The sequence below is a fragment of the Sminthopsis crassicaudata genome, chromosome 3, assembly GCF_048593235.1.
Source record: "Sminthopsis crassicaudata isolate SCR6 chromosome 3, ASM4859323v1, whole genome shotgun sequence".
Lineage (NCBI taxonomy): Eukaryota > Metazoa > Chordata > Mammalia > Dasyuromorphia > Dasyuridae > Sminthopsis > Sminthopsis crassicaudata.
In genome coordinates, this window is record NC_133619.1 from 211,701,057 (window position 1) to 211,725,928 (window position 24,872).

The 24,872-nt window shown below is 35.4% G+C and overlaps 1 protein-coding gene across 4 annotated transcripts in view; it reads right to left on the reverse strand.

The window, feature by feature from the left end:
• The window catches only part of CDKL5 (cyclin dependent kinase like 5), a 251,901-nt gene that overhangs the window by 209,846 nt on the left and 17,183 nt on the right, over positions 1-24,872 (reverse strand). For 2 of the 4 annotated variants that reach the window (XM_074299886.1, XM_074299880.1), the window contains exon 2: positions 6,363-6,462. The exons of the other annotated variants lie outside the window; for them this stretch is intronic. The gene's annotated coding sequence lies outside the window, so the exon portion shown is untranslated. The remainder of the gene's footprint in view (positions 1-6,362; positions 6,463-24,872) is intronic. 4 annotated transcript variants of the gene reach the window in all.

Sequence of the window (24,872 nt, forward strand, 5' to 3'; positions counted from 1 at the left end):
GCTTTCTTTTCAATCTGAAACCTGAACCTCGGATTTTCCTATTAAAGGATATTTCTGAACTCCTGATCCTTGCAGAAGTTTGGACTAGAGCACAGCTGCCTGCCAGTGCGCCCATCACAAGGGGATTCCCACAACTCTCTGACTGCCATTAGAACTCCTTCAAGACAAGAGTTATCTCAATTATCTCAACCTTATTGTCTTCCAATTTGGTACTCAGTTTTATCTTTTAAATAAATCAATGGTCTGACCTCATACAATTTATTTCTTATCTGTTGAGAGATTCAATTTCTTTTTTTATGTGCTATTAATATAATTTGGAAATGAAGGGAAAAATCAACTATAGCATAAACCTAGTCAAAACTCTAGATATTAAGAATACTCAATTGTAATATCCTCTTTAAAATGTAATGTTCTCTGTTGAGGTTTTCTTGGGGTCTCTGGAGGCAGCCTTCCTTTCAGTTTGTAATCACCACATGAGTAGCCAAGGGGTTAAAGTCCAAATCCTTTATTATTTCTTTCAAAGTCTTGTCTCCTTTGCTGGGGCCTGGTTAACTTTGTAAGAGTCCAGATCCTTTACTATCTCGTTCCTGGGGCTGGGCAGCTTTCTGGAGAGCCTTCGGGAGACTTGGTTTCAGTGGAGAAGTGAAGGAGGAGAGCCTGCCACCAAAGTGGTGTGAGATAGGATAAATGTGTTTGAGTCCAAGGGTTTGTTCTCCAGCCTTCAGCCTCCAGCCACTACAAAAGTGGATGATGGAATAAAACTGTCTCAGCTTCTAGTAAACTTCTAGTAAACTAGAGAGCTTCTAGTAAACTTGTCCTTTGTGGCCCTGAGAGCTTCTTGCTTATATGCTGTACACTGAGTACAAACCAATCATTGTATCACTAGAAAACCATTATTTGTTGTAGGATTAAATCAATGCTAAACTAGATTTAATCTCAATTCCATTTAGTAATTCCACTTAGTACCTTGTTTCAAGTACTGGCCCACAACATCTCCTAGTAGGATTAAATCAATCATACTGAACCATGCTAAATTAGATAACTATTGTCTCTATCAATTCCACTGACTTAGTACCTCCTAAGAATCCTTTGTTTCAAGTTCAGAGTTCTGGCTCATAACTCTCAATTACAAGTATTATTTCACTAAGTCAATAATATAGGTTTACTAGGTTATTGCACCACAGTTAAAAGAAAACACCGTTCACTGATTTAAAAAAATTCTCAACCAATGCTACTCTATCAAAGATTAAAAACCTACTAAAAAGTAGAGATTTACTGATAGCACTACTCACTGATTTTTTAAAAAATCAGTGTCCTCAACCAATGCTCCTCTATTAAAGGTTAAAAACCTACTAAAAAGTAGAGATATACTTTATCTAATATAAATCTGATGAGTATTTCTTCCTCCAAACAGAGAGGAAGTTTTTTCTTCCAAACAGAAACTGAAACAGTTTCAATTGTCATCATACATGAGAAGGGATTAGAAACCAAAAGGTAGGTATGTACTCAACAATGTCCAGAAGGATCTGAAAAAACTTGACTTAATCTTCAAAATTGATGTTTAACATGAACTTTGTATGCAAGAATATGGGATTCTGCTGAGAGGGAGTTCTAAGGCCAGGAGAAAACCATCAACAGTGGCTCTCCACCAGACATCTCAAAATTGTGCATAGAACTGAAGAGGAAAAGAAGGAAGAAGAGGTGACCATCCAACAGGAGGAGATGTGCCCCAAAGACCACTAAATAGATGTTTTCTGTATATATATGGATCTGTGTTATATACAATCAAGACTGGCAACAGAGTGCCAAAAGGTGGGCTGGATCCTCCATGACCTTGTCTCATGAGGGGTGGGGTATCATGTGACACATGCTGGGCATGTAGGGGACGACTTGTCATAGCAATACCCTGGTACAAGCAGCAGGGTTGCATCGGTGTATCTACATAATGTATCATCAGGTTGGCCCCTTAGAAAGCACAAGCCTCCATGGGACACATTTTTGTCACTCAAGAATTGGGCCGGCAGTTTAGCACATAGAAAAACATCTTGGGACATGGTTTTTGGACAAATGGCACAAGACTTGAATACCAGTTCTATACTAAAGCTTGTCTGGGAGGGAAATATGCATTTATGTTGGGAGACTCTGTAACTGTTAGCAAAGAAATATTAGATTTTTGCAATGCTACTTGTTGGAACTATACTGAAATTGAAAATTAGACTGTATTTGTGATCACTAAAGCTCATGCATCAATGCTTCCTATCAAAACAGACCTTAATCCCACTAGAAAAAAGAGAAGTATCATTGGAAATAGGAGCAGAAGTAGAGTTATTGAAAATCCAGGCTCAATTACAATTTCAGATTCAGATAAACTGCTGGAGAAAAATCATACATTGGTTTGATAATACCTTTTCATGGTCGTTAAAATTAGAATCATGGATTGCCCTGTTATGTTGTTACTGCTTTGTTGTTGCCCTGTAATATTAAGATGCTTTTATAGATCTTTCTCCACTATCCCTTTCAGAGGTTGCTGCTCAAGAATCTAAAAAGATAAAAAGGGGGAAATTACAAGAATATGGGATTCTGCTGAGAGGGAGTAACAAGGCCACAATAAATTTTCTGCCATGTTGCAGAAATGCCCTTGTTGAGCAAGGAGCATTGATTTATCATCGTGGGAATGAGTGTAAGCTGAGGGTCACAGTCAGTGGCTACGTGAACAGGGATGCCTGAACAGGGCCTCTCGCCTGTGAGTGAACTGCTGAATTGCAGGATTGGCCCTCCTCCTATTGGTAGATACCATGCATAGGCAATGCCCACAAGCTGCTTCTCTGAATGGTGAATGGGGATTGCCCTACTGTTCATGTGCTGATCATGCTTGCAAAAATGTTTATCAACAAGGCTATAAGACATAATAAACAGGAGCTCTTTTCACACCCTATGAGTCTCCCACCTCATTCATCTTGCCTCTGAGATCAAAGGGCTCATATGCCATAAGCTCTTAAAAGCAGCAACACATATATTTGCATAATTAACTAGAAGAGAAACAAACTGGCAGGCATAGATATGTTTAGATCTTGTCATCTTGTGATCCCTCCATGTAGATATCTAAATTTTTAAGTTCCTTGAACAATTTTTAATAATACTGAATATTAAGGACCATGTCTAAGTGCACTGTAAGGGGCATTCTCCAAGCATCTACACAGCTGTGAACATCTGAAGGCTTTGCAAAGCAGCCTTTACTGACACAGGTGTTGCTTGTTAGCTTTTGCTAAGAGGCAGTAGGAAGAAATAGACAAAGCAGATCCTTAAGTCAGCAAGGTTTCAGTTCAAATCCTGCCTCAGGCAACTCTAAATGACAAAAGCACAAGACAGATTCTACACAGGGAGGGAGCTCTTCACATAGATGAAATTACCAACCCAGTTTAAAAATATAAATATTGCTCTTCATCTAATATAATACTGTATTTGGTCCCTTATCATAGTCTTTAGTTATTATCGGAGCTGCCAAATGTTGGAGCATAAAAGGAACATCAGTATTATAAACTGCAAATTATTAACTCAAATTTCCATATTTACATGAAGTTAATCACATGACTCTCCCTATACTTCAGGGCCTCCTCTACTATGCCAAAAAGAGCTAATGAGAAACAGGATGATTTGGAATGCTAGATTAGGTCCAGGAATCACAGGATTAAATCCTGCCTCTAATATTTAATAGTTGTGACTCCAAGGATAAACTGAAATCTCTTGACCTCAAATTTATCATATGCAAAAAAGGAAAAATCACCTGTAGTACCTACTTTAAAGGTTTATTGTGGAGCTAGTCTGGTGGTGGCTCTGAGAAGGGAAGACGTAATATATGGAAGATGCTGTAACAGAGAAATGACAAGATTTGGCAAACTGGATATATGAGGTAAGATTAAGAAGTCAAGGATGAAACTTAGCTTACATCTACTGGTGACTAGTGTCCTTGATAGTTACAGAGAAGTAAAGAAGAGGGATGGACTTGGGAGGAAAGAAAAAAAGTTCCCATTTCAAACAAATTGAGTTTGAAGAACAACAAAGTGGAGTTGTTGATAGAAAGTAGTCTTTTCATCATTATCATCTACCTTGTTGAAGGTAGAAATTTCCAATACCACTATTATACATTTTAATCCCCTAAAAATGAAAAAACCATCTTATTTCCTGTAATTTATATTTTTGCTGAGGATAACATGAACTGTAAGCATAAAAGTGCTATTTAATGCCTCTTGTTACAAAATTTTATTTAAATGTACAAAAGTAAAATTGCTTATAAAAATTTGGTAGCTAATTTTTTCATATTAAAAATTATTTTCATTATTAGCTAATAACTGTTATTCTAAATCATGCCTAAAGATTCTCACTGTCAAAAAAAAATTCAGAAATTGTTGCTTTTAATTTTCTGATTTTTTTACCTAACTTCTCACAATGAGTTTTTCCAATTTCATGCTCTACCCACCACCCCAAAACCTTCATTTTGAAATGTAAATTAAAAACTTGTATAAACTCAGTTTAAAAATTCCTTGGAAATATTCAAAATGACAATTTTTAGAGTCTCAGAAAAGATTTGAATGTTTAATTCAAGGAACCCCAAAGTACTGAGGTTATTGTAGGGAAAGGAATAGGAAAATAATAAGTTTTAGCTTCCTCCCCCCCAAATCAAAGCAACAACAAAAATATAAAAATTCTATGCTGTCTCAGTAGCCTAACCCTCACTGATGAAATAGATTTGGAGTTATTGAAATAATTTAATAGCTAATGAACAAATCACTGTAATAAAAGGAGGAACAAAACTATTTCACAGTGAGTTGGTAGCAAACTAAAAGTTAATATTAAAATTAACAAATTCTTTGGAAGACATTCACAATCTTATTTTCTTGCAGTTTAAAGTAAAAAATATATATCCACCCATCATATACTTTAAAAGTTAACATAACTTTATATGGCCATATTTGATTATTTTAACACAAGATTTTCATGACATTTTAATGCCAGAAAATTTTATTTTCAAAGTTACTTAGTATCCAAATTCCAACTGGACATGGAAAGATACAGATGAAATTAACTTAGTTTGGTTTTAAAGTAAATCATAAAACAAAAATTATATGACTCTTCTCCAAAAGAGCACTCATTATGTATAAGCATTAAGCTTCAATATTATCTATGTCTTCAATTTCTCTCATTTATTATTCCTAACTATTTGTTTCACATATTTTCATTGCCTTCCCCCAATGCCCATCTTTGCATTAGAATCACCAAAAAGCAAAACCTACCAATCTATCAACATATTTAATTCAGAGTCACATGTATTCATAAGAGAATTCCTATCCCTCCTCATCCTCTAAAACAGATGTTGGTGCACTCACTACAATTTTATGGTGATTTCTACCCCCTAAAAAAAAAAATTATGATGATCTCTGCAATATAAGAAAACCAAGTTGCCTATAATTACAGGAAAATTCACAGAAAATCCAACTTCAAGTCATTTATTTGCCTCTCTCTTCAGGAGGAGACATAAGCTATCCTACCATTAACTAACATCCTTCCCTCCAGGTCCTCACCATCCCTTACCATTTATCTTTTGCCTTTCTGTTAGGAAAAAGTTTAAAAAAAAAAAAAAAAAGTCAAGACTGATGAGATTCAGTTTTTCTAGTATTATGTCTACTTGTTGGTCACTGGACAAAGATTTCATACTTTTCCATACTAGGCTAATGTTTATCGGCTGTCTAACAATCCTCTGCTCTTTTTGCACTTTTCCTTATTTTATAGGTTGCCATGGTCAAAGAATTTATTAACAAATGTCTAACTTACTAGTTACAAACTTCTAAAATTAGCTATCATGGCCCTTAAGAAACAATCCCAAGGCTTATAAGTAGGATGACTGCCTAAATGGAGACAGGCTGTCCAATTCCCCATACACATACCATACCAAAAAAAAAAAAAATTTGAACTTTGCACCAAACAAAATAATGATCAAGAAATCCAATGAGACCCTAACGTAAGGGACATTCTTCTACTCTAGACCTTCACAAAATATCAGCCAGAAGCCAAAAGGTAGTAGAGGACCACAAGCAAAACCAATGCCAGTACAGGTAAACATACAGCCTACCAATATGGGCAGAAAAAGTCCAAAGACACATGTAGCCTGCAGATTCCTTGTCCAAAAGTATCCAAAACAAGAACAAATTTCACCCAGGGAGAAATACGGGTACAGTAATCAGTCAAGCACAGCTAGGACCAAGAACACTGTAATTCTCCAAGGTATTCATTATCTTGAACTGACATGTCATAGAAGTCCCTGAAGATACAGCAATTTGAACCACACAGATCCACAGGGATCTTACCTCAGGAGAAGATTAATGTAAGAACCCAGGGGACCCAGGCAAAGACCAAGAAGTAAGGACTGACCATCTCACCCAAAAGATCAAGAGGCAAAATCTTGCCCTAGAAAAAACAAACAAACAAAAAAGATCAATTCAAAAACCAAAACTGGAGAGATGACTAAAAGAAATCACCATGCAATATAAAAATGTGTGGTAAATATGAAAAGTTAGGTTTCCATAGATACTATCAAAACAGGATAAAGGGAGGGGTGAATATCTTATTAAGATTAGCTCCAACCAATCATTTTATGAGTCAAGCAACTGGCTGAATAACAAAGTTTCTGATAAAGGGATCCAGGCCCAAAATATCCTAAACTTACTAAGGTCAATAACAGGGCAAAAGCTTTTTGTAAATACCTTATACTTACATATTAACTGACACAGCTGCCAATTTTGTTGGCTTATGGAATGGGTATAAAAAAAAGGATTGTAACTAGGATTACAAATCCGACCAATCTGAACCTTGAGGGGAGGAGTAAGGAACCAAATCAACAGTATTTGATATGTAAGGCACAGTGTACCTGCTTCTCATGAGGATTCTTTTTTCAGTCTAAAAAGGGGTTGGTTTTAACTCTACTCCTAGACTAGCTTGCAACTACAGAAGCAATGGGCAGCAGCAGTTTGTCCCAGCCTTACTCCACAACCCTGCTGAATTCCAGGGGGTATTTGATAAACAATTTTGGAGGCTCATTCTGAAGAGCAATTTGGAATTATGCTCAAAAAGTTATCAAACCGTGCATACCCTTTGATTCAGCAGTGTTATTACTGGGCTTATATCCCAAAGAGATATTAAAGAAGGGAAAGGGACTGTATGTGCCAAAATGTTTGTGGCAGCCCTTTTTGTAGTGCCTAGAAACTGGAAAATGAATGGATGCCCATCAATTGGAAAATGGTTGGGTAAATTGTGATATATGAATGCTATGGAATATTACTGTTCTGTAAGAAATGACCAGAAGGATGAATACAGAGAGGCTTGGAGAGACTTACATGAACTGATGCTGAGTGAAATGAGCAGAACCAGGAGATTATTATACACTTCAACAACAATACTGTATGAGGATGTATTCTGATGGAAATGGATATCTTCAACAAAGAGAAGATCTAATTCAGTTCCAATTGATCAATGATGGACAGAATCAGCCACACCCAGAAAAGGAACACTGGGAAATGAGTGTAAACTGTTTGCATTTTGGTTTTTCTTCCCAGGTTATTTTTGCCTTCTGAATCCAATTCTTCCTGTGCAACAAGAAATTCAGTTCTGCACACATATATTATATCTAGGATATACTATGACACATTTATCATGTATGGGACTACCTGCCATCTAGGGGAGGGGGTGGAGAGAAGAAGGGAAAATTCGGAATAGAAGTAAGTGCAAGGGATAATGTTGTAAAAAAAAATTACCCATGCATATGTACTGTCAAAAAAAGTTATAATTATAAAATTAATTTTTAAAATTTAAAAAAAAAAAAAAAAAAGGAAAAGAAAAGAAATGACCAGCAAGATGAATACAGAGCCAGAACAAAGAGAAGATCTAATTCAGTTCCAATTGATCAATGATGGACAGAATCAGCTACATCAAGAAACAGTGGGAAATGAATGTAAACTACTTGCATCTTTGTTTTTCTTCCCAGGTTATTTTTACCTTCTAAATCCGATTTTTCTTGTGCAACAAGAGAACTATATGGATCTGCACACATATATTGTATCTAGGATATACTTTTACATGTTTAACATGTATAAGACTTCCTGCCACCTAGGGGAGGAGGTAGAGGGAAGGAAGGGAAAAGTTGGAACAGAAGTGAGTGTAAGGGAGAATGTTGTAAAAATTACCCATGCACACGTTCTGTCAATAAAAAGCTATAATTAAAAAACTGAATTAAATTTTAAAAAAAGAAAACTGAAGTATTCTATGTATTTTAAGTGCTGTATATTGTTCTATCCCTAGTAAAGAGACATATGCATCAAAAAAAAAAAAAAAAAAAAAAAAAAAAATTTGGAGGCTCATCCAGGATTACATGAAGGACTCAAAGACTCGGGCGACTGCCTGAGAGGTGAGTAGAGCAAGAATGCTCCCACCAACCTTTTGGCACCCCCAGGGCTGCACACAAGACCCAAGACATCAGTGTTGGCCAAGTAGTTTCTGAACAAATCTGAGGAACAGGAAGCTGGTCTGGGACACAGAAGTCAATATATTGAACTAGGTGGGAAAATATGTGGCTAAAGTACTGCCTTGTTGGTTCGAGATCCTATCCTAGACTAGATCGACCCAGTTAAGGGCCTTCAGAGAAAGAGTAGTAGGATGGGAGGGAAAACTTCTGAGAAAAGGGACCTGGGAGGATAAGGATCTCCAAAATAGTCCACTGTGGAGGATGTTAGCTCCGTGAGGTAATAGGGCTATCCAGGGAAAGTATTTGGGAAAAAAAAAAAACCCACAATGATTAAATATTGCTATTATGAGTGGCCAAACCTTTTATGAAACCATCAGCGTTTTGGCCAAAGTTGGGAGCAGAGACTACCTGTAATCAAGGATGGTGGTCATGAAAAAAAACAACACTTTTGGATTTTGCCCTCTTACCCACCTTAGGTTACCTTCTCCCATAAAAATGTAAGCTCGTTTGGGACAGGGACTAGCTAAATTGTAAGGAATGGAGATTCATATTCTGTAACTTCTGCAACATCCAATTAGTTGGGAATCAGGGGAGGGACTTGTGCTTCAGGATAGATTCTAGGGGAGGAGGAGGATAGGGAATTAAAGAGAAGCCCTGGAAGAGAAAAGACTCTTCTCTGGCAAACATTCCTTTAAAAGAAAGTGAAAATAGGGAAGAAATAAGTTTGTATTAGGCAGAAAGAAAAGGAATTTAAAAGGAAGTGTGTATGTGGGTTTTTTGTTTGTTTGTTTTTGGTGTGTGTTTTATCCTAATTTATTCTATGCTTCTCAGTCAGCTGAATTAAAAACAAAAAGATCTAGCCATCTAGGATTTTTAACGTGCTTGTTTTGTGTTTCTGTTTACCTTTGAGGCCTTTTGATTCAAACTAACCTGAACTTTTCTTACAAGTTAAGCTTTCAAGAGATAAAAAAAAAAAAAAAAAAAAAAGCTTCTAAGTTTCTCTCCCTTGAAGGAACTAGGGAATGACTAAGATCACCACTTGTAAGATGGCATGTCCAATCTAGTCTCTCCAAAGAACAGTAGGCTCCCCAAAACCTCTATCCCATGCCCTGGAGTCAACCTTTCTCTATAAATGGGGAACTTCTGGTTCCCCTACCCCCAGAGTTTTAAAATCTTTTAAAATCAAGGGACTCGGGACTCTGTAGATGGGTGTAGTCTTTTCCCAGTTCCCAGGAAGAAAAAAGTCTTTTCAGTTCCCTTTCAAGGATACTTTTTTTCCCCCTCTCTCTCTTTCACCAGAGACTATCTCCATATGACTTGGGGAAATCTAAGGAAAACAATTTTATACTTTACTTTAAAATCTTTCCCCCTTCCCTATGTGCATAATAAAATGCAAGCCATCCACATAGGTTGGGGGAGAATGAAAAGGAGACCCCAAAACTCTAAAAATCCTTAAAGGAGAAAAATCTCCTTCAACTCTGCCTCAGTGAGGGACCCCACCCTGAGGGACAAACAGTTTCATCTAGATAAGGTTATCTAGATGTGACCAGCTCAGTCCTAAATTCAATTCAAATTCCAACTCAAGCTGAAATCCAGATATGAGCCAACTTGGGACTCCACCCAGGAGTTCCCTTCAGCTAAAGCTCCCATTATAAAAGAGCCAAATTAAAACCCTCTCCTTGCAGAGGTTCCAAACATGGCAGCTATGCTATGCCAAGGAGCCTCTGTCCACTGGAATACTCTCTTTCCAGTGCCATCCTCTCTTTATCCTCACCTATTTCTTAATCAGACTTTATGCCTCTCTGTCAGGATTTCTAACCTTACTTCCAATCCCCATAATAAACCTCTTTTATTAATTTAGGTTTTCAGGTCTGTAAATTCTTTTACAGAGAATCTCTGCGCCACCAGAAGGGAGTCACCAAAACTCCCTATCCTTGTGCTGAATCTCAAGGAGTTACAGGGGAGCCAAACCTCTCCATTTGGTTCCCTGAACCCCGAACCTGCCACCAGACCTTATCATTTAACTCCCTGACTACCAGAAACCCTAATCTCATTTTGGTTCCCTAAATCTAAACCTTATAATTTTGGTTCCCTGACCAGGAACTTAGCATCAGTTCATATAAGTTTCTACAAGCCTCTCAGTATTCATCCTGCTGGTCATTTCTTATATAACAATAATATTCCATAACATTCATATACCATAATTTACTCAGCCATTCTCCAACTGATGGGTATCCATTCAATTTCCCGTTTCTAGACATTATGAAAGGGGCTGCCACAAATATTTTTTTCACATACATGTCCCTTTCCCTTCTTTAATATATCTTTGGGATATAATAAGCCCAGTAGTAACACTACTGGATCAAAGGATATGCAGAGTTTGATAACTTTTTGTGCATAGTTCCAAATTACTCTCCAAAATGATTGAATCCATTCATAATTCCACCAATCTTCAGTATCTCACTTTTCCCGCATCCTCTCCAACATTTGTCATTATCTTTTCCTGTCACTTTAGCCAATCTGAGGTGTAGTGGTATCTCAGAGTTGTCTTAATTTGCATTTCTCTGATTAATAATGATTTGGAACATCTTTTCATATAAGGAGAAATAGTTTCAATTTCATCATCTGAAGATTGTCTATTCATATTCTATGACCATTTATCAGTTGGAGAATGGCTTGATTTCTTAGAAATTAGAATCAATTCTCTATATATTTTGGAAATGAGGCCTTTATCAGAACCTTTAAATGTAAAAATCGTTTCCCAGTTTATTGCTTCCCTTCTAATCTTGTCTCCATTAGTTTTGTTTGTACAAACTTGATATAATCAAAATTTTCTATTTTGTTATCAATAATGAGCTCTAGTTCTTCTTTGGTCCCAAATTCTTTCCTCCTTCACAGGTCTGAGAGGTAAACTATCCTATGTTCTTCTAATTTATTTATAATCTCATTCTTTATGCTTAAATCATGAAACCATTTTGATCTTATTTTGGTGTATAGTGTTAAGTGTGGGTCTATGCCTAGTTTCTGCCATACTTACTTCCAATTTTTCCAAGAGTTTTTGTCAAATAGTAAATTCTTATCCCAAAAGTTGGGGTCTTTGGGTTTGTCAAATACTACATTGCTATAGTTATTGCCTATTTTGTCCTGTGAAGCTAACCTATTCCATTGATCAACTAGTCTATTTCTTGGCCAATACCAAATGGTTGGTGACCGCTACTTTATAATACTTTATAATAGTTTATAATACTTTATAATAGTTTTAGATCAAGTACAGCTAGGCCACCTTCATTTGAATCATGGTTCTTAAACAATAGAGATTGAAATATGATATGGAGGGTAGAAGAGGTAAAGTATTCTGTAAAGTGCCTGAATAAAAGCAATTTCTATGCCTGTACAACTGGGTGCCCCTGTGCCCAGAAAGTACCACTCTCTTTAGGTATGGAAAAACATGAGAGTGAATTCAAGTGCATGGTCCTCCTGTTCCCAAAATAATATTTCTGGGGAGAATTGCAGTGCTTTGTTGTACTTCGTTCCCTTTTGTGAGGAAACAAACCAGGCTATACCCAATCCTTTATCTTACCTCTAGAAATTATTCAGTGTGCCTCTCATGGCAGAGTAAAAGATAACAAAATCTAGGAAATGTCTGAATAGCATTGGCAATATCTATCAAATTAACATCTCCTGCACAGATCTTTGGTGGCTAAGTGAAAGCAACACTCTAAGACCTACTCTTCCCCCACAACTAGGCTGAAACAGTTGTCCATTAGTGCACTAACTATACCATTCACCCTAGAATTCCTAAACCCAGATTCAAATACAGCAATAAGGCCCAAGATCAGGAAAAGGAGAAACACTTTTGAAGGACCTCATGGATCATTTGATGAAAGGATGTATTTAGATCACATAGGTGTTCCTAGGGAAGTTCCTAATGAATTCAAAGCCCAAGATCACATAGCTGGTGGATTTGAGTCCCTATTTTTGTAGCTTACAGTTACAAAAATGCAGACTGGATAAATTATAACCAACAAAGATTCATATAATACACTAGGGAGGCAGTGAAGGGTATTGCTAGCCAATTGGATGCTACAAGCAGGATGGTCTAGGAAAACAGGATGGCACTGGATATGCATTGGCAGAAATATGAGGAGTTTAGAGTAGGTAATGAAGAAACTAAATTATCACTCTTTGCAAATGATATGATGGTATACTTAGAGAACCCCAGAGAATCAATTAAAAAGCTATTAAAAATAATCTACAACTTTAGCATAGATGCAGGATACAAAATAAATCTACATAAATCATCAGCATTTTTATATTTCACTAACAAAATTCAACAAGAGATACAAAAAGAAATTCCATTTAAAAATAACTGTTGATAGGATAAAATATTTGGGAATCTATCTGCCTTCAAGGAAAGGTCAGGAACTATATGAGCAAAACTACAAAACACTTTCCACAAAAATAAAGTCAGATCTAAGCAATTGGAAAAATTGATAGTGCTCTTGGATAGGTTGAGCAAATATAATAAAAATGACAATATTACCTAAAGTAATCTATTTATTTAGTGCTACACCAATCAAACTTTCAAGAAACTATTTTACTGACCTAGAAAAAATAACAACAAAATTCATCTGGAAGAACAAAAGGTCAAGAATTTCAAGGGAATTAATGGGGGGAAAAAAATCAAATGAAGGTGGTCTAGCTGTACCAGATATAAAACTATATTATAAAGCAGCAAAACCATTTGGTACTGGCTAAGAAATAGACTAGTTGATCAGTGGAATAGGTTAGGTTCAAAAGACAAAATGGTCAATAACTACAGCAATCTAGTGTTTGACAAACCGAAATAACCCATCTTTTGGGTTAAAAATTCACTATTTGACATAAATTACTGGAAAAATTGCAAACTAGTATGGCAGAAACTAGGCATTGACCCATACCTAACAACATATACCAAGATAAGGTCAAAATGGGTTCATGATCTAGACATAAAGAATGATATTATAAATAAATTAGAAGAACATAGGATAGTTTACCTCTCAGACCTGTGGAGGAAGGAATTTAGGACCAAAGAAGTAGAGCTCATTATTAATCACAAAATAGATAATTTTGATTATATCAAGTTAAAAAGTTTGTGTACAAACAAAAGTATTGCAGACAAGATTAGAAGGGAAACAATAAATTGGGAAAACATTTTTACATACAAAGGTTCTGATAAAGGCCTCATTTCTAAAATATATAGAGAATTGATTAAAATTTCTAAGAAATCAAGCCATTCTCCAATTGATAAATGGTCAAAGAATATGAACAGACAATTTTCAGATGATGAAATTGAAACTATTTCTATTCATATGAAAAGGTGTTCCAAATCATTATTGATCAGAGAAATGCAAATTAAGACAACTCTGAGATACCACTACACATCTCTCAGATTGGCTGACAGGAAAAGATAATGAGGAATGTTGGAGGGGATGTGGGAAAACTGAGACACTGATACAATGTTGGTGGAACTGTGAATGGATCCAACCATTCTGGACAGCAATTTGGAATTATGTTCAAAAAGTTATCAAACTTTTTGACCCAGCAGTGTTACTGCTGGCCTTATATCCCAAAAAGATCTTAAAGGAGGGAAAGGGACCCACATGTTCAAAAATGCTTGTGGCAGCCCTTTTTTGTAGTGGCTAGAAACTGGAAAATGAATGGATACCCATCAATTGGAGAATGGCTGAGTAAATTATGGTATATGAATGTTATGGAATATTATTGTTCTGTAAGAAATGACTGACAGGATGATTTCAGGGAGGCCTAGAGAGACTTACATGAATTGATGCTAAGTGAAATGAGCAGAACCAGGAGATTATTTATTATACATGGCAATAAGACCATACAATGATCAATTCTGATGGATGTGGCTCTCTTCAAATATGAGATTATTCAAACTAGTTCCAATTGTTCAGTAATGATAGCCATCTACACCCAGAGACTATGGGAACTGAGTATGGACCACAACATAGAATTTTCATTCTTTCTGTTATTGTTTGCTTACATTTTTGTTTTCTTTCCAGGTTTTTTTTTTTTCTTTCTAGATCTGATTTTTCTTGTGCAGCAAGATAACTGTATAAATATGTACACATATATTGGATTTAACATATATTTTAACATATTTAACAATACTGGAGTACCTGGAAGTGGGGGGGGGAAGGAGGAGAAAATTTGGAACAGAAGGTTTTACAAGGGTCAATGTTGAATAATTACCCATGCATAAATTTTGTAAATAAAAAGCTATAAAATAATTTTTTTTTAAATGAGAAATTTATAAGATGATAGGATGGAATTTCTGTACTTTTATACCAAATAATATTGCCCCCGGTTGGTACTATTACAAAGGCTTTGCAGTAGCTCACTTCCCTATCTGAGGGACTACCTCAGAAGTCAGGAATAAGTAATTCTATCACTGACGGGTTAGAATCCTACTTTGGGATGGAGAGGAATGGCTGTATCAATTTTCACCTCCCTAACAGTAACCATGGGAAATTCTCAGGGCTGTTTTGTTATACAATCCTTTATATTAGAGGATTAGTATAAAGACTAAAAGAGACATCCCTAAAAGGTGACAAGAGTAGGGCCATCAGCAAATGTGCAAATGATGGGATCAGGTCACATAAGGATAATGGTTGAAAGAATACATGACCAATCTCCCAATGATAAAGAATATAAACTGATGCTAAAAAATCTGGAAGAGGCGGCAACAGAAAAGGTGTGGAAGCCAAATCTTTATTTATAATAGGGGAATTGCCAGAAATATGAAAAGTTAGATATCTACAAATATGGTCAAAATAGGATGAAGGGATGAATGAAATACTTGTTAAGAAATCTCCAACCAATCACTTTGTGAGTCAAGAAAACTGGCTGAACAACAAAGTTCCTGATTAAGAGGCCTAACCCTAAAATGGTCGAAACCGGCTAGGGTCAAATGAAAGGACAAAAGCTTTTTGCAAATACCTGATACATATTAACTGACACACTTGGGTGAGAAGACAACCTTCATTTTCTGACATAGGGAATGGGCAGATAAGGAGGACTGTAATTTGTAAATCCAACCAATTGTAACACAGACCAATCAGAACATTGATGGGAGGGATAAAGAACCAAATTAACAGTATATAAAGCTTGCTCCAGCTTCTGTATTTAATGTGTGTCCCACTTGGGAGCACACCCACTTCTGAAGAGAATCACTGAATAATGAATTCTTCTCTCACTGGAAAAGAGTGTTGGTGGTAAGTACTTCTGAACTAGTTTCTAACTGGATAAGCAATGGGCAGTGACAGCTCATCCTGGGCTTATTCCCCAACTCTGCTGAGTTCCACGGGGTGTTCTGATAACAAAATGTATTGCAAATCTGCCTTCATAACAATTTCAAAAAAAAAAACTGAAAGGAAAAAATGATTTTTCTTCAAGGATTACATAAATACCTAGAAGAAATAAAGCAAAAGACAAAAAATAAAATAAAAACTCTTGAAGAAATTACTAAGTAACTGAGAAAAGAAGGTAGTAGGTAAATCTTACCCAAGAAATGAAATCTCTGAACACTTCAGAAGTTTTTTGGGAAAGATACTAGAGCAATTTGCCATTTCCTTCTCCAGTTCATTTTTTGAGATAAAAATACCTGAGGCAAACAGAATTGAGTAATTTACTCTGGGACACACAGCTAATCTGAGGCCAGAATTGAATTCAGGAAGAAGAGTTCCTATCCAGTCTGTCTACATGTTACTTTTTTTAGGTGCCATAATAGTTTGTGAGTAATGGCTTCCATTCAGTCTCAATTCCTTTTGATGAGGAAGAAACAAAGTCTTCTCTTGGCTATAGTTTGTCACTATCAACAAAAATGAAGGTTTTCTTTTTTAATAACTTGTACCCTAAATTTTAAAGAATAAGTTTTATTTGAATGACAATTTGATTATTTTTAAATATTCCTTTTAACTCTCCCCCAGAAAAACTTCCAACTATCACTTTAGCATAAAAATTCCTGAAGCCTGACATTTAAAGCATTTAAGAAAATCTAGCACTATTTCAAATCATTCCCTGTAATTCTACAGAAAAATTTTGGAATGCTATACAAAAGATTTATCTAAGCCCTTCCCAAGTACTCTAGCCCCTCCGATCTGCATTTCAGAATTTTTATGCTCCTTTACAATTTAGGTCAACTATGGCTTCCTCTAATGAAATCTTTACTAAATTTTTAAAAAACAATCATCTAGGTCTCATAGGCACCAAATCCCAAGTAGTGACTCATCTGCCTATGTCATATCCAAACATAAGCTCTTCAAAAGCAGGAGCAATAATTTGCACATTTTGGGTAATGTATATTAGACTGAATTGACAAACTATCTGCACATTTTATTACAATTTTATTGTTTCTCATATCAGCTAATAACCATCTAGATGAAAAAACTATTAAATAAATGTTTAATTCTTCTGTTAAAAAGACCAAAATTTGTTGTGAACAATTCTCAAAAATGTGTTTTTAAAAAACTTTAGTGGTTTAGCATGGTGTTTACAAACTGAGTCAAATTAAATTCATTCAATTATCTTTTTCACTTTCCTCACTTTTTCCTCTATCTCCCATAAATAGATGATAATAATAGCTATTTATATAGTACTTTAAAATTTTCAAAGCACTTTATATTTATATATGTATATATGTGTATGTATATAAATATAATTTTCAAATATGTATGCTACGTTCACATTTTCTTGATTCTCAAAAAAGAAAAAAAAAAAAAAACCAACCCTACAAAGTAAGAATATTAACTCCATTTTATAAATGAGAAAATGGAGGCATTAGAGGACTTAAGTAATTTGCAGAGTGCTAACACATTTAGCACATTTAGTGCTAAAACATTACAATAAGAAAAGTTAATAGAAAATATCCTCTCCCATTCTGGAGGAGTAAAAGGACTCTTTCTCATATTCAAAAGAATCCACAGAGAGAGTGGACTTAAAGTACAATGCTAGGAAGACAAATGATTAAAGAACACATATGACAAAGAGATATCTTCCAACTTCTGGCCCTGGAAGTACTTGTCTCCCTTCATATAACCCTGTCATGAAGTTCTACTAGGGTATAATTCTCCACTGAGTTCACAGGGTCAGTGACTTTCTAGAATCCTTAGCTAGCACTTCTTTCCAACATGAGAGGTTATATTCCATAAAACTGCTGTTTCTCAGGCAAACATCATTTTGTATGCTCATGATATGGTCACATTTGCTGTCATCAGCAACTACAGTTCCCCTGGATATTGCTATTGCCACTACCACTTCTGAATCTCCGAATCTTCTTTACTCACAAGGTTGCTTGGACCCTTCTCATATTTGTCTAACATTAAGAAAGAATAGACACAAAGATGCAGAAGCTGTCATGTGTTCAGAGCCTCCGTGGCCAAGTAAGAGACAGAGCAAGTGACTCTTACCCTTCTAAAATCCCAGAGGAGGCAGTGAAAATAATTCTCTTTTACAATCACAAAGGAGAAGGAAAAGTGGGAAGGGAAAAAAGTAGAGAGAAATAAGTCTCCCCTTTTTATATATATTGAGTTCCAGTTCAACAACCCTGATTACCAGGTCTTATGGTTTCCTTAGACAATTAAAGATATCATCATCACCACTGTATAAAACCAATCCATGAGGTTTACACAAAAGATCCATCAAGTAAGGAACATCATCTTCACATGCTCTAAGAACTGCCCATCAAAAGCCAATAGACCTCCATTACAAAAAGATTTTAGATCTAGAAAAGTATTCAGAAGTCAACTAATTCCATGTCTTCACTTAACAGATGAGGAAATTGAGACCCAGGGACATAAAATTATTTCTCCAAGGTCACAAAGATGAAAAGCAACAGAAATAATAGTTGAACCCCGATCCTCTTACTCTAGATACAGCTTTTTCCAATATACTATATAGCATATTACATCTATGCCTTAACCCAAGAAATTACTTTGCATATTTTTTGTACTTAATTTTCTAAGTATAGTCCCTTGCCCCACCCTTGTTTCATTTCTGTCTTTGTATTTCAAGTGCTAGTATAAGTAACAAATTCTCAATAAATGCTTGCTAAATTTTATTATTTTCATTATCCTCCTACATAAGACCTTTAATGTGAAATATGAGTAAGACTGGTCCTATAATAAAGTAGAACTGGTAACTACTGCCCTGTCAGTGTCTTAAATTCCTTTTTAGTGCATATACTACATTTTGAGTAGATGAAAAATGCCTTTCCAAGCACCTTTTAAAATAGACATATTACTGTTAAAAGTTATATATGTGTAAGCCTTTAGTATTCATTAATGTGTTTACATGTTTCAGGTTCTAAAGCTACCTGGAATATTTTTTAAAATTACAACAAAAACCCTATGGGAACAAGAAATGAGAAATAAATTTTAATGAGAGGAATGGAAACATGAAGAAAGTATGAACACTGAATATATGGGATCAGAAAAAGAAGGTATTTTAAGAAAAAAAGAGAGAAGAGTGACAGAGAATAAGCACCAAAAACTGACTTCAATATGGGAGGGCTCTGGATTTGAGTTCAGCCTACTATCATTTACTCTCCATTTAAGCTTCAGCAATTTTGCAAACAGTAATTTAAAAGATTAAAACACAGAAGAAAAAAAAAAAAAAAAGGGAAAACAAACTATCTGTTTAAGTACCAAAGCCCTGCTTTCTACAAACTGGATCCACCATGGATCATATCAGAACATTATAAATTATTACATGCATAGATAAAAATAGAGCAATCACATAATAGGCAGAAAAAATATTTTAACTGATTCATCATTTCAAACATGTGGTATTGCTATGGGACACTGAGAAAATATTAGCTTATGGAAATGTGAAATAGAATAATTCTAAAACAAGAACATAGCATAGTACAAGAACAAGAGCATAAGAAAACAAAAATAAACTATTCTAGAATGCAGCTCCTGAATCTGCCCAGCTAAAGAATGATTTTAGGGATTTTTTTTTTTAAGGACAAAAAACTTTGAGAAAGGCAATGAACTAACATAAAAAGGGGCTGACAGTATGACTCAAACATAGAACTCAAATATTTGAGGGAGAAGGTGATACTAATTTTTGTAGTTACTTTGTCTATATGAAAAGACATGCTTTGATAGAATCACAATCTGGAAAGCTTGCCTCAAAAAGAAAATCTGAGGTACAGGAAAAGCAATAATAACAGAAGGAAAAAAAATCTAATAATATTGAAGATTTTCCCAAAAAAAATTTTTTACAGAGTACACACACACACACACAAGAAACAAAATTAGAATATTCAATTCAATTCAAGAAGAATCAGCATTTACAAATTATTATTAAGAAGGCAAGAAATGAAAATGGCGGAGAAGGCACATGGGACTTTCTGAGCTTCTCTCATACCTCACTACTAATTATTAAATTCAGCCTCAAAAAAAATAGTGCTTGACAAAGACTGGAAGTGTAACAATTTACCAGTCAAAGATAATCTGATCACCAGAAAAGGTTTGTCCTGGGGGGGGGGGGGGGGGAGAGGGAGGTGGCAGATCTGTGTAAGTGTAGAACCAGAGGCTAGCGTCCTGAGCTACTGGGGTGGGGGTGGTCTCTGTGGTTGGAAAATTTACAGAGAGGACTCTACTATACGTTGACTGCTCTGCTTTGATTGCAAAGCAGTAGACCAGCAGAGAAATTAAAGCCAAAGGTAGAGGGTACTCTAAAAAACACAAGGACCTAACAGTATCTGGCTATACCCACCCAAAACTGGAAGTAAGTGAACCAGCATAAGCCACAGCACAAACCATAGCTTGTGCTGCATTGCATTCTGTAGCATGGGGCTTTCCCTGGGGCAGTCATACTTCTGGGGAAGGGGGCAACCTGGGGTAGCCTCTAATCTGCACAGTGAAAGGCTCGGCCTGGGTCAATAGAACTTCCGCAACCAACTATGCTACCCTGGGCAAAGAAATTCTGGTGCTTTGAGGGACAGGGCAACCGCTAATACCCACAGCAGGCTTTTGCCTGGAGTAGTGACAATTTCCCTACTCAGCCTCTAGCCTCAGGGCAGTCGCTAATCCATGCTAATCCACACAGCCTGGCCTTAGCAGGGCACTTCACAGTTCACCAGTGCTACCCAGACCTCAGTCACTTCTGGTGTGGAGCTTTTCCCAGAGCACTCCCCGAGCTCGACTACCCTTTGCAGCCCATTGGCAGAATAGCTACTGTCCATATACCTATCCCTGCTGTGCAGAGGAAGCTGGTAACCTCCTTGCCCTGAAAGCAGACCCTACAGGCTTTAAAAAAAAAAAAGAGTAAAAAAACCAAAAGGACGAATAGATAGGTTCTATACAGAAAGACAGCAGGTTTTCAACCCCAGGAGACTAATAGCAAACAGTCTCCAGACAAAACTGCAAACAGAGATGTAACCTGATCCCCATCACACAAGGCTCTCCTAAAAGAAACTATAAAAAATCTTAAAAGAGAGCTAGAAGAAAAATGGGGAAAGGAAAGAAAAACTATGCAAGAGAGTAACAACTTCCTGAAATGTGAATTGGAAAAGGTAAAAAACATCCAGGAAGTGCAGGGAAACAGAGTTTGTTAATTGGAAAAGGTAAAGAATTCCCAGGAAAGTAGGATTTGTGGACTGGAAAAGATAAAGAAGTCCCAAGAAAGTAAGATTTGTGAAGTGGAAAAAGAAAATAACGCTGTAAAAAAAAAAATTTTTTTTATAGTGAAATGGAAAAAAATTCCATAAAGTAAAAACAATTCATTTAAAAACTCAATTGGACATATACAAAAGTAAAAAAAAAAAAAAAAAGCTAATGAAGAAAATAACTCATTAAAATTCAGAACTGAACAAGTAGAAATGAATGATTTGTTGAGACATCAAGAATCAGTCAAGCTAAACCAAAAAAATGAAAACCCAGAAAAAAATGGTAAATATCTACTTTGAAAAACAACAGACCTGGAAAATACATCTAGGAGGGATAATCTGAGGATTATTGGACTTCCCGAAAATTATGATGAAAAAAAGAGCCTAGATACTATTTTACAGGAAATCATCAATGACAATTGTCCAGATGTAATAGAATCAGAAGGTGAAATAGGCATTGAAAGAATTCATTGTACACCTTCTGAAAAAGACCCTAAAATAAAAACTCTAAGGAATATTATGGCTAAATTTCAGAACTACCAGACAAAGGAAAAAATATTACAAGCAGCCAGAAAAAACAATGCAAGGTGCCACAATAAGGATCACTCAAGACCTAGCTGCTTCCACATTAAAAGATGGAAGGGCCTGGAATCTGATATTCCAAAAGGCAAAAGAATTAGGAATGCAGCCAAGAATAAACTACCCAGCTAAGCTGAGCATTTTCCTCCATGGAAGAAGATGGACATTTAATAAAACAGATGAATTCTATTTCTTTCTAAGGAAAAAAAACAGAACTAATCAAAAAATTTGATCTCCAACTATAGGACTCAAGAGAAGAAGAAAAAGGTAAAAAGAACTCTTGAGAACTGTATTTCTGTTGTGGATAAACATAAAGAGTAAACGTATAATTTGATTTTACTGATATAACATAAAAACGGGAAGTAAAAATGGAAAGGGATAGTGTCAGAAAAAAGGGAAAAGGGGAGATTAAAAAGAGGGAAACTACATCCCCTAAAGAAGCAAAAGAAACCTATCATATCTGGAGGACTTTAGAAAGGGGGAGGAATATTATGTGAATCTTATTCTCATCAGAGTTGGCTCAGAGAGACAATAATTGACATATTTGGTTTACAGAGAAACTTCTCTCACCTCATTAAAAAGTGGGAGAGGAAAAGGGAAAAGGAAAAGAGTAATAAGGGAAGGGTACAAGAAAGGGGAAAGGATTCAAAGAGGATGAGAGGGATCCTAAAAAAGGAGAACTGCGTGACACAAGCAATGCCCATAAGTTTAATACTGGGAAAGGGGGTAAGAAAAAGAAAAGCATAATCTGGGGATAAGAAGATAGCAGGAAATACAGAATTAGTAATTTTAACCCTGAATGAAAATGGGATGAGGTCTCCCATAAAGCTAGGGGGAGGGGAGGGATAGCAGACTAGATCAAAAGTCAGAACCCTACAATATGTTGTTTAAAGGAAACACATTTAAAGCAGGGAGATACATACAGAGTAAAGGTAAAAGGCTGGAGCAGAATCTATTATGCTTCAAGTGAAGTAAAAAAAAGCAGGGGTAGCCATCCTTATCTCAGATCAAGTAAAAGCAAAAATTGATCTAATCAAAAGAGATAAGGAAGGAAACTATCTTGCTAAAGGTAGCATAGACAATGAAGCAATTTCAATACTAAATATATATGCACCAAGTGATATAGCATCTAACTTCCTAAAGAAGAAGTTAAGAGAGTTGCAACAGCAAAACTATAATAGTGGGAGATCTCAACCTTGCACTCTCAGAATTAGATAAATCAAACCACATAACAAATAAGAAAGAAATTAAAGAGGTAAATCAAATATTGGGAAAACTAGGTATTATAAATATTTAGATGGTGATAGAAGAGTACACTTTCTTCTCAGAAGTTCATGGAACCTATACAAAAATTGACCATATATTAGGACATAAAAACCTCAAAATTAAATGCAGGAAGGCAGAAACAGTAAATGCTTTCCTTTCAGATCATGATGCAATAAAAACCACATTCAACAAAAAGTTATGGATAAATAGACCAAAAAGTAATTAAATAATCTCATTTTAAAATGATTGGGTGAAACAGCAAATTATAGACACAATTAATAATTTCACTCAAGATAATAACAATGAGACATCATACCAAAATTTGTGGGATGCAGCCAAAGTGATAATAAGGGGAAATTTTCTATCTTTAGAGGGGCTTACTTGAATAAAATAAAGAGAAGATCAATGTATTGGGCTTGCAACTTAAAATGCTAGGAAAAGACCAAATTAAAAACCCCCAATCAAATACTAAACTTGAAATTCTAAAAGTAAAAGGAGAAATTAATAATATTGAAAGTAAAAAAAAAAACTAATTAATAAATAAAACTAAGAGTTGGTTTTATGAAAAAAACAATAAAATAGATAAGCTTTTGGTAAATCTGATTAGAAAAAGGAAAGAGGAAAATCAAATTGTTAGTCTTAGAAATGAAAAGGGAGAACTTTCCACCATTGAAGAGGAAATTAGAGAAATGATAAGGAGTTACTTTGCCCAACTTTATGCCAATAAATTTGATAACCTAAGTGAAATGGATGACTACCTTCCAAAATATAGGCTTCCCAGATTAACAGAGGAGGAAGTAAATTGCTTCAATAGTCCCATTTCAGAAAAAAGAAATAGAACAAGATATTAATCAACTGCCTAAGAAACAATCCCCAGGACCAGATGGATTTACATATGAATTCTACCAAACATTTAAAGAACAATTAACCCCAATGTTATTGGAAAAAATAGGGAATGAAGGAATCCTATCAAATTCCTTTAATAACACAGACATGGTACTGATACTTAAACCAGGTAGGTTGAAAACAGAGAAAGAAAATTATAGACCAATAACCCTAATGAATATTGATGCTAAAAATCTTAAATAAGACTGGCAAATAGACTACAGAAAATCATCCCCAGGATAATACACCATGATCAAGGAGGATTTATACCAGGAATGCAGGACTGGTTCAATATTGGGAAAACTATTAGCATAATTTACCATATAATAACCAAATTAACAAAAAACATATGATCATCTCAATAGATGCAGAAAAAGCATGTGATAAAATCCAACATCCATTTCTATTAAAAACACTTGAAAGTGTAGGAATAAATGGACTTTTCCTTAAAATAGTCAGATGCATCTACTTAAAACCATCAATAAGCATCATATGTAATGGGGATAAACTGGAACCATTCCCAATAAGATCAAGAGTGAAACAAGGTTGCCCACTATCACCATTACTATTCAATATTGTATTAGAAATGCTAGCTTTGGCAATAAGAGTTGAGAAAGAGATTAAAGGAATTAGAGTAGGTAATGAGGAAACCAAATTATGACTCTTTGTAATGATATGATGGTATACTTAAGAGAACACCAGAGTTTCTACTAAAAAGCTATTAGAAATAATCCATACCTTTAGCAAAGTTGCAGGATACAAAATAAACCCACATAAGATATCAGCATTCTTATATATCACTAACAAAATCCAAAATTCCATTTAAATTTCCATTTAAATTCCATTTAAAGTAACCACAGATAGTATAAAATATTTAGGAATCTATCTGACAAGGGAAAATCAGGAACTATATGAGCAAAACTACAAAACACTTTCCACACAAATAAAGTCAGA